The sequence below is a fragment of the Aplidium turbinatum genome, chromosome 1, assembly GCF_918807975.1.
Source record: "Aplidium turbinatum chromosome 1, kaAplTurb1.1, whole genome shotgun sequence".
NCBI classification, from domain to species: domain Eukaryota; kingdom Metazoa; phylum Chordata; class Ascidiacea; order Aplousobranchia; family Polyclinidae; genus Aplidium; species Aplidium turbinatum.
In genome coordinates this window covers 52,382,451-52,398,404 of record NC_137472.1, presented here as the reverse complement: position 1 = coordinate 52,398,404, position 15,954 = coordinate 52,382,451, and positions in this window count along the sequence as shown.

Here is a 15,954-nt window from a genome sequence, read left to right as displayed (position 1 = left end):
ATTTGTTAGGTTTACAATGGGATTTATTAATCAATAAAATACGATCTTTCCATTGCCTCTCTCAAAAATCTTTTTTAAAATTTTTTAAACTGCTCATAATATCGCTATAAATTATGCCAGCTATAAAATACTTGAAAATAAAATTATCTCGATGATTTATAGCTCCATCCTCCACCTCCTAAATGAATATTTAATTTCAAATTTTATTAAAAAAATGCAATTTTTGAAACTTTTTGAGTTTTATTTAAAAAGTGCACCTAGTAAAGTAGCAGTTTTAACGTTCTGCAAATTTACACGTTTACATGATTCTATTCGAGGAAAGCTACACCCCCTGCCAATTCCCAATAATGAAAGCAACCTTTTTTAATTCGTCAAGATTTTGCATTTTCAATTATTTTCCGATTTCAATTGGAGTGTACTGTCATCTACTTCTTGCTTTAATTTCTACTTTGTTATCTACTTTATGCAGTAATAATGTAATATTGCGTGTCAATGCGTGACAAATTGTGAGGCGGGAATTTATTGGTCTTACATAGGAGTTGCTTGTTACATCATAGAAAAAATTACGAAAAGTTGTCCTGTAAAAGTTTGAGGAGGGAATTTATTGGTCTGACATAAGTTAGGAGTTGCTTGTTACATCATAGAAAAAATTACAAAAAGTCGTCCAGTAAAAGTTTTCCCCGACATTCCAGTTTTATTCAGCTTAAAGATGCCACCGAAAAAGCGTTCAACTGTCACAACTGTTTGATCTATTTGCAAGCAATGAAACAAGATCATTAATGCTTCCAAACGTGGTCTGCATTGTGAAAATATACTTATCGTTGCCTTCCACCACCTGCGAGGCGGAGCGATCGTTTAGAAGTGCACTCAGGCGCATAAAAACCTACTTGTGATCTACCATGACGCAACAGCGATAGAACCACATCCTAATTTTAAATATTTATCAAGCTGAAGCTTAACGGTTACAACTTGACCAGTTGATTAACAGTTGGATTGACAGAGCTGCCGTTCGCAAAAATACTTTTGCCAAATGTTAAGTGTCAGAGCGACAACGTAACAATAAAATTCACGACATACTTCCTGTGCTTTGTTGTAAAGTGGCTTTGTAAATAATCGAGCTACAAATCAGGTGTGAAAAGACAATTGCATCTACGAAACACGCTTAATAAAAAACAAAAACATGCAGTTTGAAAGTTTTTAGGTTGCCATATTGTGCTATCCGCCACTCCGTGCAAAAATAAAAGTCGGCACCTACCGGTATGCCGGTGTCATAAATATGATTTATGATCTCAGTGGTTAGGTCTAAACTCCACTCATCTAAAGCTTCGAGATCAAAATACAAAATTCTACTGTAAATAAACAGAAGGCGTCGTTGGATTTAGAATTTTGTAATAGTTGAGGATTCTAATATATTCTAAGTTTGCATGCAGACGGCGACGCATGATACATGTCAATTTTATCTGAGCAAACATTGATAATTCAAAAATAAATTTAATTCGCTTTTTAGTTTTAAGATCTCAATGGTTAGGTCAAAACCCCACTCATCTAAAGCTTCGATAATTTCAACTATAAAAGAAATTTAATAATTCAAACATTTTTCGCTAAATTTGTCGAAATGCAAAAGAAACGATGTTGGATTTTGTTGGATTACAGAAGGATTATCGTTGGATTTTCAAAAAATTGCCGAATAGGGAACTAACCGCTAAAGACTGTAGCCCAATAGGCAACTAGCCGAATCGGATCAGCCAAATCGGACTAGCCGAATCGGGCTGTAGCCGAAAAGGGTAATAGCCCGATTCGGACTAGCCAAATCGGATCAGCCCAATCGGGCTAGCCGAAACGAGCCATTCCGAGGCTACCTGATGGTTGCAATCAGTCATCATTCAATTGGAAACAAAAGCTGTCAGGAGCTAGTTGAAGTTGAAGGTAGATAGTTTCTTGGGCTATGAAACGTAAGGATATTGAATATGAAGATCAACATTCAACAGCTTCAAAAAGTTTAATAATAAAGATGATGCTTAAGATGACTGGTGACCGCAGGCGTTGGTTGCTTCAACTCATTCAATTCGGGTCCACGTCTTTTAGGCGCAGACAGTTAAGCGCCGGTCAGATAGGCGCGCACACTGTGGCGTCTGGATATTTAGGTGCGGAGCACTGTGGCGCCTGTTCATTTAGGTGCTATTACTAGTAAAGTCTGCAGATTGTATCAGCTTGGCAGGTAGGGCGATGCTTTTCACACAAAATGTTATATTGAACAGAAAAATATGTTGTTTTGTTAATGCGCGTGTGGAGATGAGGTGCGAGACAACGCTCTACTACTCTTGATATTAGCAGATCTCCACAGAACATTTGCTATGCATCCTGAACACAGGTTGCAGCCAGATGGAACCTTACTTAATCTGTTATCTTTCGCAATTACTTCTACTCGGGATGGATTGGTCGTGTGGCGAGTTTGTATGAGACAATGCTCTACTACATGAATACATTTCTACAGGGCATATGAACCCTGGCTACAAATCGCAAGCACAATGGTGCGACTTTGCTCGTTATTGAACCTAGTCGGGGTTTTGAGTTGACGGAAAACTAAGTTACTCTTCACTCAAGCCTACCACCTGCTTGAATATAGGCTACGGCAGGGTGGTCCAAACCCTGGCACGCGGGCCGCATGAAGCTTTTGTGCGGCCCGTGAACACTTTGTGCATGCCGGAATTATCAGTGCTAAATCCAAGGTTTAAAATTACACCTAACCTACGGTTTACAAATACATTACATTCGCCACAGCCCTAAATAAGTCGCGCATAATCGGGTCAATAGGTAACTATGAAGAACAATGTCGGTTTGTGACGACACAAACGTGCGTTGTAATTTTGCTTTTGTTGCTAGCACTTTTTCCGTTATGAAGCGATTAAAAATGGCTAATGAATAGAATGGCTGATAAAACCCTGGATGCCTGCTTACGCCTGTCGACCACTGAATTTAAACCAGAGATCGACACTATATGCAAAAGCAAAAAAACAATAAATTGTTTTGGTTTGCTAATTTGTTGACGTGTTATGTATCGTATCTTTTTTACTAGCTGAAAATCACTTTTTGAGTCGCAAGCAGAGATTAAAAAGTGAGTTAGGCGTGCAGCAAAACAATAGGTTGATCAGAACAGCAAACTCAGTCCTTTCATTGCAACTGTATTTTGTCAGCGACAAGATTTGTTAATGTTCATAGCCTGCGAATAGTAAGAATGTAGCTAAAACAGATCGAAATCTATAGAAAAGAAGTTCAAAATCGCAACCTAGTTAAGTTTTTATTTAACAACGTTTCTACTTTCAGCAACGCGTTATCATTTCTCACTATGCGGCCCGTGAAGTTTTTCTCAGACCCTAATGTGGCCCTTCATGTTCGCAGTCTTGGACCACCCTGGGCTACGGTATATTTTTTACTGATGTTTTGTGTAGTTATTATTTGACTCACTAAAAGTGAACTCAGTCATGTTTGGAAACTTGAATATTTATTGATACAACGTTTTGTGTGAAAAGCATTGCCCTACCTGCCAAGCTGATACAATCTGCAGACTTTACTCAGAATAGCACCTAAATGAACTGGCGCCACAGTGCTCCGCACCTAAATATCTAAACGCCATAATGTGCGCACCTATTTGACCAGCACCTAACTGTCTGCGCCTAAAAGACTTGCTCCCTTCAATTCTGCATGAAGATTTAAGCCTAAACAAAACTTCTGCCGGATAAAATCTTAAAGTGTTGTGCAGAATCAGCTTAATCTCAGCAATGAATCATATACGATGACTTATGAATGCTTTTATGCAATGAATCATCTACAAATTTACCAAACTTAAAGCAAAAAAAAAAAAGTTTTTCAGTAAAATCATCACTGGGGATATATACATGGGATTACCTGCATGATCCTGAAACAAAACAGCAGACCAAATCCTAAGCAAATCATTTTGTCCAATCAAATTTAAATCTAAGAGGTCTATCATCAACAAGATAATAGCAACCAGTTTTTAGGACTATGAACGAGTAGTGCTTGTAGACTTTCTAGAAAATCGGAAAACTGTCGCAGGAGTGTTAAAACAATGTAGTATGTTAAAAAAAATCAAAAGTAAAATTTGTAAAAAACTCTTTGGGATATTGTGCAATTTAATGAACAAAACCAATCTGTATAACTACGGAATGGCCCGTTTTGGCTAGTTTCCTATTTGGCTACAGTCCGATTCGGCTAGTCCACAGTTTTGAATTGTATTTTATTCCACAATATCGTTTCTTCTGCATTCTGACAAAGAAAAATAAATTGAAATGAATTTTAGCGCAAAATGTTTGAACAATTAAATTGAAATGTTTGCTCACATAAAATTGACATAATGTATCCTACGTCACCGTCTGTATGCTAACTTAGAATATATTAGAATCCCCAACTATTACAAAATTCCAAATCCAACGACGCCTTCTGTTTATTTAGAGAATGTTGTATTTTATTCCACAATATCGTTTCTTTTATAGTTGAAATTACCGAAGCTTTAAATGAGTGGGGTTAAGACCTAACCACTGAGATCTTAAAACTAAGAAGCGAATTATTTATTTTTGAACAATTAATGTTTGCTCAGAAAAAATTGACATGTATCCTGCGTCGTCGTCTGCATGCACACTTAGAATATATTAGAATCCTTAACTATTACAAAATTCTAAATCCAACAACGCCTTCTGTTTATTTGGAGAATTTTGTATTTTATTCCACAATATCGTTTCTTTTATAGTTGAAATTATCGAAGCTTTAGAGGAGTGCGGTTTAGACCTAACCACTGAGATCTTAAATTATATTTATGACACCGGAAACATCCCTAGTGATATGGTACGTTCCATATTCATAACTTTACCAAAGAAAACCGGAGCAACAGAATGCTCACTCCACAGAACAATTAGCCTTGTGAATCATCTAACAAAGATCTCACTCCGAATCATGAATCATGATGATGAGATTGAAACTAGAGCTCGACCAATATATCGGTCAGCCGATATTTATCGGCCGATATCAGGAGTAGCTGATATATTGTATCGGCTATTTTTCGCCGATAAACATCGGCCAGCAAAAGCACACTCAAAACCAGTCATACATGCCTTTAGAAGAAACACAAGTTGCTCAAACGCACATTTAAACTCTCGTTTTAATTACATACAAGTGCAAGCGGCTGCACACAATCCATTTTTGCACGCAGCACGTGGGTATACTTTTGAATGTCTTGTTTTGTGCACATGGAAGGGCGCTCTTCTAGCTACGTATTTAATTGGTGCTGCCTGGTTGTGCTTCTGTTTATCGGGCTAGTGACGGTAACACCGGTCTTTGTGCGAACACTAGCAGAAACTCCTGTCGTGTTGAACTGATCTACGATGACAAAAGATGTTCTCTTCTTGGCATGAATGTTGAGAAACTATGTTTTTTTAACTACAATTTGAAACTGTTGAAGTTTGATTATTGAATTGAACACAAAACAGTATTGCATTTGATTGTTTCTTTTTTGTTTGGTGTTTTTTTGTGATTAGTGTTAAGAATGATTTTTCCATTACAGTAACCAATCTGGGTTTTTTGTTTTTGCTGTGACTTTTCGGTCATTTGTCCAAAAAGACTTCAAAAAATTCGGTCAGTTTTTATTTATTTCGGCCATTTTTTCTGATGAAAATATTTCCTTTCAAGTAGCTGATGCAGACCAAAATTTAAAAATTAAACAATATTTATAAAAACCGAATTGACTATATTTTTTTCGGACATTTTGACCGAATTGACTATATATATATTTTTTCGGACATTTTGACCTGAATTGACTATATACATTTTGCTAAAAAATCGGTCAATGACCGAAAAAAAAAAACTCAGCAACCAATGCATAAACTTTCTTAAACTGGTTTGTTGCTTAATAACTTTGTTGGTAACAAATATTCGTAGTTGATATTATATATATCGGTTGAAATATATCGGTATCGGCCTAAAAATTTCATAAATATCGGTATCAGCCTGAAAAAGTGATATCGGTCGAGCTCTAATTGAGACCAAAACTAAAATCGAAAATTTCAACAGCACAGTTTGGATATGTTCCAGACAAAGGGATCACAAAAGGAATTTTTAAATTAAAAACGATAACAGAGAGATGTATGTCCGATTCTTCTGTTTATTTAGAGAATTTTGTATTTTATTCCACAATATCGTTTCTTTTGCATTCTTGCATGTTATCCAGTGTTTACCTTTGAGTGCCTTCCCAGACGCCAAAATCCGTCATTTTTACATTGATTAAACCGTTGAATCAATGTAAAAATGACAAATTTTGTTGTCGGGATTCGTTTAAAATAAGTGTTTTACATCAAAACAACATTTTTCATGATTAACAATAGAGGTTAATGAGATAAAGTCTCAGCAAAAACACGTCAACGAAAAAAGACAGTTGCCAAATAGCGTTTGTGAAGTTAAAACCTAAGTGGCAGTTTAGAATAAACCTGGGTTTCGGCGTTACATGACCTACAGTCTTTTTTGGCTAGTTCCCTATTCGACAATTTTTTGAAAATCCAACGATAATTAATAGCCAAATTGGACTAGCCGAATTGGACTGTAGCTGAATAGGGAACTAGCTGAATAATAGCAGACCCATATAACTATGACAACTCTCCATTTCATTCTGCTCATGCTACAAAAAACACTTTAAGGAATTTTGATAAGAATCATTTCTTCATCCACCGTATTGCATAGGCCTTGTTCAATCAAACTTGTGATTATATGTGCATTACTACAGAATACTACAGGCTTCACCGCACAGATAGACCTCATCAGCCATCTCCGCACTCATGCAGCCTACAGCCCTACACTGACCAAAGCCCACACTAAAAAAGCTTGATCTCAATCTCATTGACCATCTTCGAAAACGAAGGGCGAACATCATCACTACAGACAAAAGTAATAAAACACTGTAGATAAAAAATTGATACGGACTGGCTATATGCAAGGCTGCAATTTTTGGCGACAGCGTCGCTCGACACGTGCCATCACTATTTGACAAACGCCATGCCTTAAGGAAAAAAAACTGAGAGAGGACCAAACGTCGTCAGGTCGAGAAACAATCGGGGGGGGGGGGGCATCATGTGATGCAATTATAAGAGTGCCAACTTATGTAAATTTTCTTGCGCCAGGTACTTCAAGGCAAGGCCTAAAAGCGACGCTTCAAGCGAGAAACTCCCAAGGCGTCCGCGTCGCCATTTTGAACACTGCGGGAGAATGCTTTGATCGAAGTTCTAACGCCTGGCATCAAACATTTCACCACACACGTTTCGTGCTATTTGACACAACGGGTTTCTTTTATAGATGATATAACCTAGGCTACTTTCAGTTGTCAACGTCTAGATGCCAGTTTGCCTTTTGAGCCAATTAACAATATTGCTCTGTTAAAATGACTGTTGGATACTTGTTACAAAAGTTTTTCACATGTAGAAAACAGCCTAGTTTCCGACCAGACGTTCAGAAATACAGATGAAAAAAGCCGCTACTTTTAAGGAAATCTTTACACTTCCGGTAGGTACACATCTTACGCTTTATACTCCTTTGCAATCACTCAATCAGCATGCGATTAAAAACTTAAGTAAGTGACTCTGACGTACATCCACACAACTTGTGCAGTAATTCGCGGCAAACGCTTTATCTGACTTTTGTGACGTCATATTACTATTCGACAAACAAACGCAGAATTTTTGATCGTTCTACAAGAAAGAAAAAACCGCAGCCCTGGCTATATGTACAGCAAAGTACCGATACATACCATATATACATTAACTAAAAATTTATGTAAGAAATTCTCAAATTCCAACACAATTGAAATACTTGCACAATTCATCAAGCACAGAAAACAATCTTGAATCAGAAGATGTAAAGAAAAAGAAATAGTAATGATTTTAGTTGTTGTTCATTGTGACGTAGAGTACGAAGCAAGAATGAGACACAAAAGACATTTGAAAGCAAGAAAACAAAAAACACATGGAAACAATATGTTGCTTGGAATTTAAATCAAGTTTGCCGAAAAACATCATAAATTATTAAATTTGCACCACATTAAGTCGATGCTCAAGAACGTGAATTCAAGAGGCTATTAAGCCAGCTTTTTTAGATGTCAGAAAATCAATAAAAGCTTAATGCAAGGTTTATGCTTGGTTTGGTTTTGAATATTTATCCTCGGACTGACAAAGCCTTGATAGGTTATTCCTGATAGTTTCGCATACTTGTAGAGGCTCTTGGCACAGGGCAAGTTACCGAGATTGGCAGAGTGAAGTTTTCCGATTGTTGGAAGTGTTATTGCCAGGGAATTATTCCATTTCCATTCACTAGGTGCCGCTGAATGGAGAGCAGTTGTTAGAATGCGTTGCTCAAGCGCACACCTCGAGAGCCGAACCAGCGTCGCGTGATATGAGCTAACGGATGCTTGAGTAATAAAATGACAGTAGCTTCAGAGAAAGTCACTACAAATCCTAAAAGAAGTTCTGGCCAATTCTTAGTTCCACAGCCTGTACTATTAGTATTATCAGTAGCCTGCATTTTTTTTTGCAAAATTACTTTCACGATTTCATTTTATGATTTTTAAAGTTCGATTTCCTATTCTTTAACAAGGACAAAAGGGAATTGTAACTGTTGCTGCCACACACGCCTCGCAACTTTTCCCAGTAACTCTGCAAAATTACTCTTCAACGAATGTCTTCAGTTTTAACTCACTCAGATACATGCCATTGCTAAGCAGAAACTTGGGTCCTGTGACTCTAAAAAAGATGTTCAGTGTTCACATGCTGCTGTGGGAAAAGTTGATCGTCATTTATTTTTGCAAAACATTGTTGTATCCAAAAATAGCCATAAAGCATGTTTTTTCGTGGTTAAGCTCAGCCAAAGCTCATCGGAGGCTCAGAGCAGGGTTACCAGATGTAAATTTGGCAAGGGGCCAACTGAACGTTCAAAAAGGGCTAAAAAAAAGCCAACTTCTAAAACAAGGGGCCAAAAATAGGGCCAATTCAATTTTCAAGTACTAAGAAGCAATTTCACTGAATTAGCAACACATTCTTAGCAATATAGCCACATATTTCACCTGTAAACAAAATAAGTAAAGTAATACCTTAGTAAATAGTTACTGTCTACACAAAAATAAGGAAAATCGACAAACATTATTGTTTGAAATAGGAATCAATCAGCCAGTTTAACGTTATTTTCAGAAGTAGCACAGACATTGCAGCACTGAAACATACCGGTAACGTACCATACAGCATGTAAGATCATGCTTCTGGAGAGACACAACAATAACAAATAAACAATTTACAAAAAGGCATGCAAAGAATGTGATCCCAATAAATTCCACCGAGCAAGTTATCTAACAGTTAAATAAACATTTCCTCATTCAATTCACCATCATCCTCCCATTCGAGTTCACAGCATACGGTACACAATATCTGTGGTAAGTTTTTCCCCAATTATCGCACTATTGTATTTCCTACCGCTCTCATATCCTGCTTTCTACTTCTTTGGCATCCTAGTCTTCCTGGATCAAGTCTAACAAACACAATAATAATAACACTTTGAAAACGGCCAAACAAGGTCCAAAAAAAACTAAAGGGCTAAACTAAAATTTAAGGAACCAACTGGTTTTCAAACAGGGCCAATAAGCTAACCCAAAATTGGAGAGCTAACTGGCTTTCAAAAGGCCAAATTTTTGAAAATGGCCCCAAAAAGGCCAACCTGGCAATCCTTCAACTCACTAGAAGAAGACCACCGTCATTCTGGCAGAATAGTTTTTCCGCTTTCCGCCTAAAAAAGTCATCCGTGAATAAGTGCGAGGCATAAAATGCGAGCTGACATACCTTCGAAAAACCTTAAATAAAACAAAAACTCGCAACACGTGCCACTTAAATTTTACATGCATCGGATTCAGTATTAAATTACCTTTCCAGGGATGTGCACCAATAGGTGGGCATTTGGAAGGAACTCCCAGCAGAACGCTTCAAAGATGGAGGATATATTTACGATAAACATTAAAACAATACGATGTTTGCATAATGGACACCACTTCAAACATCTTGAAATAAAATGTTAATCCGCAACACGTGCCACTTAAATTTTGCATGCATCGGATTTAGTATTAAATTACCTTTCCAGGGATGTGCACCAATAGGTGGGCATTTGGAAGAAACTCCCAGCAGAACGCTTCAAAGATGGAGGATATATTTACGATAAACATTAAAATAATATGATTTTTGCATAATTGACACCTCTTCAAACATCTTGAAATAAAATTTTAATCCGCAACACGTGCCACTTAAATTTTGCATGCATCGGATTTAGTATTGAATTACCTTTCCAAGGATGTGCATCAATAGGTGGGCATTTGGAAGAAACTCCCAGCAGAACGCTCCAAAGATGGAGGATATATTTACGATAAACATTAAAATAATATGATTTTTGCATAATTGACACCTCTTCAAACATCTTGAAATAGAACTATAATCCGCAACACGTGCCACTTAAATTTTGCATGCATCGGATTTAGTATTGAATTACCTTTCCAGGGATGTGCATCAATAGGTGGGCATTTGGAAGGAACTCCCAGCAGAACGCTTCAAACATGGAAGATATATTTACGATAAACATTAAAATAATATGATTTTTGCATAATTGACACCTCTTCAAACATCTTGAAATAAAATTTTAATCCGCAACACGTGCCACTTAAATTTTGCATGCATCGGATTTAGTATTGAATTACCTTTCCAGGGATGTGCATCAATAGGTGGGCATTTGGAAGGAACTCCCAGCAGAACGCTCCAAAGATGGAGGATATATTTACGATAAACATTAAAATAATACGATTTTTGCATAATAGACACCACTTCAAACATCTTCAAATAGAACTATAATCCGCAACACGTGCCACTTAAATTTTGCATGCATCGGATTCAGTATTAAATTACCTTTCCAGGGATGTGCACCAATAGGTGGGCATTTGGAAGGAACTCCCAGCAGAACGCTTCAAAGATGGAGGATATATTTACGATAAACATTAAAACAATACGATGTTTGCATAATGGACACCACTTCAAACATCTTCAAATAGAACTATAATCCGCAACACGTGCCACTTAAATTTTGCATGCATCGGATTTAGTATTAAATTACCTTTCCAGGGATGTGCACCAATAGGTGGGCATTTGGAAGAAACTCCCAGCAGAACGCTTCAAAGATGGAGGATATATTTACGATAAACATTAAAATAATATGATTTTTGCATAATTGACACCTCTTCAAACATCTTGAAATAAAACTTTAATCCGCAACACGTGCCACTTAAATTTTGCATGCATCGGATTTAGTATTGAATTACCTTTCCAAGGATGTGCATCAATAGGTGGGCATTTGGAAGAACCTCCCAGCAGAACGCTTCAAAATGGAGGATATATTTACGATAAACATTAAAATAATATGATTTTTGCATAATTGACACCACTTCAAACATCTTGAAATAAAACTTTAATCCGCAACACGTGCCACTTAAATTTTGCATGCATCGGATTTAGTATTGAATTACCTTTCCAGGGATGTGCATCAATAGGTGGGCATTTGGAAGGAACTCCCAGCAGAACGCTCCAAAGATGGAGGATATATTTACGATAAACATTAAAATAATACGATTTTTGCATAATAGACACCACTTCAAACATCTTCAAATAGAACTATAATCCGCAACACGTGCCACTTAAATTTTGCATGCATCGGATTCAGTATTAAATTACCTTTCCAGGGATGTGCACCAATAGGTGGGCATTTGGAAGGAACTCCCAGCAGAACGCTTCAAAGATGGAGGATATATTTACGATAAACATTAAAACAATACGATGTTTGCATAATAGACACCACTTCAAACATCTTGAAATAGAACTATAATCCGCAACACGTGCCACTTAAATTTTGCATGCATCGGATTCAGTATTAAATTACCTTTCCAGGGATGTGCACCAATAGGTGGGCATTTGGAAGGAACTCCCAGCAGAACGCTTCAAAGATGGAGGATATATTTACGATAAACATTAAAATAATATGATTTTTGCATAATTGACACCTCTTCAAACATCTTGAAATAAAACTTTAATCCGCAATACGTGCCACTTAAATTTTGCATGCATCGGATTTAGTATTGAATTACCTTTCCAGGGATGTGCATCAATAGGTGGGCATTTGGAAGGAACTCCCAGCAGAACGCTTCAAAGATGGAGGATATATTTACGATAAACATTAAAATAATATGATTTTTGCATAATTGACACCACTTCAAACATCTTGAAATAAAATTTTAATCCGCAACACGTGCCACTTAAATTTTGCATGCATCGGATTTAGTATTGAATTACCTTTCCAGAGATGTGCATCAATAGGTGGGCATTTGGAAGGAACTCCCAGCAGAACGCTCCAAAGATGGAGGATATATTTACGATAAACATTAAAATAATACGATTTTTGCATAATTGACACCTCTTCAAACATCTTCAAATAGAACTATAATCCGCAACACGTGCCACTTAAATTTTGCATGCATCGGATTCAGTATTAAATTACCTTTCCAGGGATGTGCACCAATAGGTGGGCATTTGGAAGGAACTCTCAGCAGAACGCTTCAAAGATGGAGGATATATTTACGATAAACATTAAAACAATACGATGTTTGCATAATAGACACCACTTCAAACATCTTCAAATAGAACTATAATCCGCAACACGTGCCACTTAAATTTTGCATGCATCGGATTCAGTATTAAATTACCTTTCCAGGGATGTGCACCAATAGGTGGGCATTTGGAAGGAACTCCCAGCAGAACGCTTCAAAGATGGAGGATATATTTACGATAAACATTAAAATAATATGATTTTTGCATAATAGACACCTCTTCAAACATCTTGAAATAAAACTTTAATCCGCAACACGTGCCACTTAAATTTTGCATGCATCGGATTTAGTATTGAATTACCTTTCCAGGGATGTGCATCAATAGGTGGGCATTTGGAAGGAACTCCCAGCAGAACGCTTCAAAGATGGAGGATATATTTACGATAAACATTAAAATAATATGATTTTTGCATAATTGACACCACTTCAAACATCTTGAAATAAAACTTTAATCCGCAACACGTGCCACTTAAATTTTGCATGCATCGGATTTAGTATTGAATTACCTTTCCAGGGATGTGCATCAATAGGTGGGCATTTGGAAGGAACTCCCAGCAGAACGCTCCAAAGATGGAGGATATATTTACGATAAACATTAAAATAATACGATTTTTGCATAATAGACACCACTTCAAACATCTTCAAATAGAACTATAATCCGCAACACGTGCCACTTAAATTTTGCATGCATCGGATTCAGTATTAAATTACCTTTCCAGGGATGTGCACCAATAGGTGGGCATTTGGAAGGAACTCCCAGCAGAACGCTTCAAAGATGGAGGATATATTTACGATAAACATTAAAACAATACGATGTTTGCATAATAGACACCACTTCAAACATCTTGAAATAAAACTTTAATCCGCAACACGTGCCACTTAAATTTTGCATGCATCGGATTCAGTATTAAATTACCTTTCCAGGGATGTGCACCAATAGGTGGGCATTTGGAAGGAACTCCCAGCAGAACGCTTCAAAGATGGAGGATATATTTACGATAAACATTAAAATAATATGATTTTTGCATAATTGACACCACTTCAAACATCTTGAAATAAAACTTTAATCCGCAACATGTGCCACTTAAATTTTGCATGCATCGGATTTAGTATTGAATTACCTTTCCAGGGATGTGCATCAATAGGTGGGCATTTGGAAGGAACTCCCAGCAGAACGCTTCAAAGATGGAGGATATATTTACGATAAACATTAAAATAATATGATTTTTGCATAATTGACACCACTTCAAACATCTTGAAATAAAACTTTAATCCGCAACACGTGCCACTTAAATTTTGCATGCATCGGATTTAGTATTGAATTACCTTTCCAGGGATGTGCATCAATAGGTGGGCATTTAGAAGGAACTCCCAGCAGAACGCTCCAAACATGGAGGATATATTTACGATAAACATTAAAACAATACGATTTTTGCATAATAGACACCACTTCAAACATCTTCGAATAGAACTATAATCCGCAACACGTGCCACTTAAATTTTGCATGCATCGGATTCAGTATTAAATTACCTTTCCAGGGATGTGCACCAATAGGTGGGCATTTGGAAGGAACTCCCAGCAGAACGCTTCAAAGATGGAGGATATATTTACGATAAACATTAAAATAATATGATTTTTGCATAATAGACACCTCTTCAAACATCTTGAAGTAAAACTTTAATCCGCAACACGTGCCACTTAAATTTTGCATGCATCGGATTTAGTATTGAATTACCTTTCCAGGGATGTGCATCAATAGGTGGGCATTTGGAAGGAACTCCCAGCAGAACGCTCCAAAGATGGAGGATATATTTACGATAAACATTAAAATAATACGATTTTTGCATAATAGACACCACTTCAAACATCTTCGAATAGAACTATAATCCGCAACACGTGCCACTTAAATTTTGCATGCATCGGATTCAGTATTAAATTACCTTTCCAGGGATGTGCACCAATAGGTGGGCATTTGGAAGGAACTCCCAGCAGAACGCTTCAAAGATGGAGGATATATTTACGATAAACATTAAAACAATACGATGTTTGCATAATGGACACCACTTCAAACATCTTCAAATAGAACTATAATCCGCAACACGTGCCACTTAAATTTTGCATGCATCGGATTCAGTATTAAATTACCTTTCCAGGGATGTGCATCAATAGGTGGGCATTTGGAAGGAACTCCCAGCAGAACGCTTCAAAGATATCTATATCTAAGATAAGATATCTATCTAAGATAAGATAAGATATCTAAGATAAGATATCTATGCTGCAACTGGCAACTTTGGTATGACACAAAGAAAAAAAAAAAAAAACAGTGTTGCCAGAAATAAAAAAAACTGCTTGTCATCCAAAGGCTACAACTGATCAAATTCCACCAGATACTGGCAAACAAAGACAAGCTCGTCTGAAACAGTTTAACGACAAGAGAGAAACAATCATTCATACACTATATAATAAAAACACTTGGTACAATTATTCATCCGAGGCCGTCGATGCCTGGTTCAGGCAAAACAATAGAAGAAAAAGATGCAAACGATTTCAACAATCTTTTGAAATAACTGCCGAAAAAAATTGAAAACATACAAATTTCACATGATTATTAATCCGAAAAAATAATGTTGTACTTAGGGATGGTAGTTGTGCTAAATAAACAAACTTGATACATGCAGGGCCAGTGAGAGAATAAGTTGCGCCCGATATTGATGAGATCTTAGGGCCCCAAAACAAGACACTTCTAGGAAAACGTGCCATATTCTGAATGTTTCTTACTCTACTTTGTTTATGAAAGTCTATGCTGGCATAGCAAGCGCATACTGCATGCATGTAAATTTTTCTCTTCGCTTCGTATTGATCGCAACGTCTGAAATAAACGTTTAATAAATGAATTTGCAACAAATTTTCCAAATTATGTAACTTTTGACTTTCTCACCAAATATGACTTAGGTTTGCAAAAAATGAATTTAACCAGCAAGTTTTCTCAAAAACATGGGCTAAAGGTTATGTTCATCATTTATGTCATATGGCGTTGAAAAGTAGAAATCTATTTCAACGATGACAATTTTTGGCTGCATTGCTGCCTCTGGTTTCCAATCTTTTTTGTCTTTTTTTTTTTTTAGAAAATTACCGGAATTGTTTCTGGACTATCTTGCAAAAATACACTTTAGCAATGGCAACTTCTTCTTTTTGGTGGCGGCAATTTTAATTTTGAAGA